The following is a 1,038-nucleotide window of genomic DNA, read 5'->3' as shown; positions in this document are numbered from 1 at the left end:
TCGCGCCGAGCCTCGAGCCATGATGCAGTATCGATCATTTGTTAACAGATAAGCGCAATACGTTGATATGCTGTAAATTATCGCGATAGATTGGCAACGCCACTTGCACGAGTGGCTTGAATATTCTATTAGAGTAAAGTGGCAATGCCTGGCCCGTTATCTATTCCATTTTACTTTATACAACTTCGTTTCCCAGCTCTTTTTCCATCATTAGTATTTACACTCCGCGTGGCAGTCAGTTTTATTTATTAACTCTGAAACAGGAGAATAAGATCAATTGAAGGGTAAGGGGAGGAAAATAGGTGAAAACATTTTTTAGATTAAATGATGTTATTTTAAAAATGCGCTGAAAACTAATTCTTTTCTTGTACTACAATTTCGATGGTGATATGTGACTTTAAGTAAAATCGTGGGGCGGGATATTTCATAGAAATGAATTTGTTCAGGAAAAGAATTATCTTTTAGTTTGCAGTGCAATTTTAAAATAAAATCATTTAACATACATTTTTTTTATATATATTTTTTTATTATTTCCTTTTAAGTGACTAAGTTTTACTTGGGGTTATAGGCTGATTTCAAGTCGTTTGAATTTGTGGCTATGGGTTATATTTATTGATGACCGGGTAATTTTATAAACCCATCGGGGCTTTTTTTATAATTTTGTATTTCCATCCAAAATACGTACGCCTGCAAAGTTTCAAATCTATTAGATAGTTGGAAGTGGGTTAAAATTGAGTGTCTAGATTTGAATCGATGATACAAGAAACAGAGGACCGAAGCTGAATAAAATCATTTAATAACTGAATAAAATCTTTTAAAAATGGCAATACTTGGTGCCGTTGTCTGCTTCATTTTAGTTTACACGACTTCGTCTCCCAGTTCTATTTTCATCAGTAGTATTTACACTTCATATGGCAGTCAATTTTATTTATTAACTCCGAAACAGGAGAATAAGATCAATTGAAGGGTAGGGAGAAAAACAGGGATGGACCACTTTCAGTGAATCTGCGTTGTATGAGGTACTTTGTTGTTGGCAAC

At 34.2% G+C, this 1,038-nt stretch overlaps 1 protein-coding gene across 3 annotated transcripts in view; it reads left to right on the top strand.

Annotated features, from left to right (window-relative positions):
• Positions 1 to 1,038, top strand: part of Pip (heparan sulfate 2-O-sulfotransferase pipe) — a 118,206-nt gene that overhangs the window by 31,754 nt on the left and 85,414 nt on the right. The gene's annotated exons all lie outside the window — the stretch shown is intronic.

The sequence above is a fragment of the Andrena cerasifolii genome, chromosome 1, assembly GCF_050908995.1.
Source record: "Andrena cerasifolii isolate SP2316 chromosome 1, iyAndCera1_principal, whole genome shotgun sequence".
Lineage (NCBI taxonomy): Eukaryota > Metazoa > Arthropoda > Insecta > Hymenoptera > Andrenidae > Andrena > Andrena cerasifolii.
The sequence above is the reverse complement of the archived record's forward strand: the minus strand, read 5'-3'. Positions and strand labels throughout refer to the sequence as shown.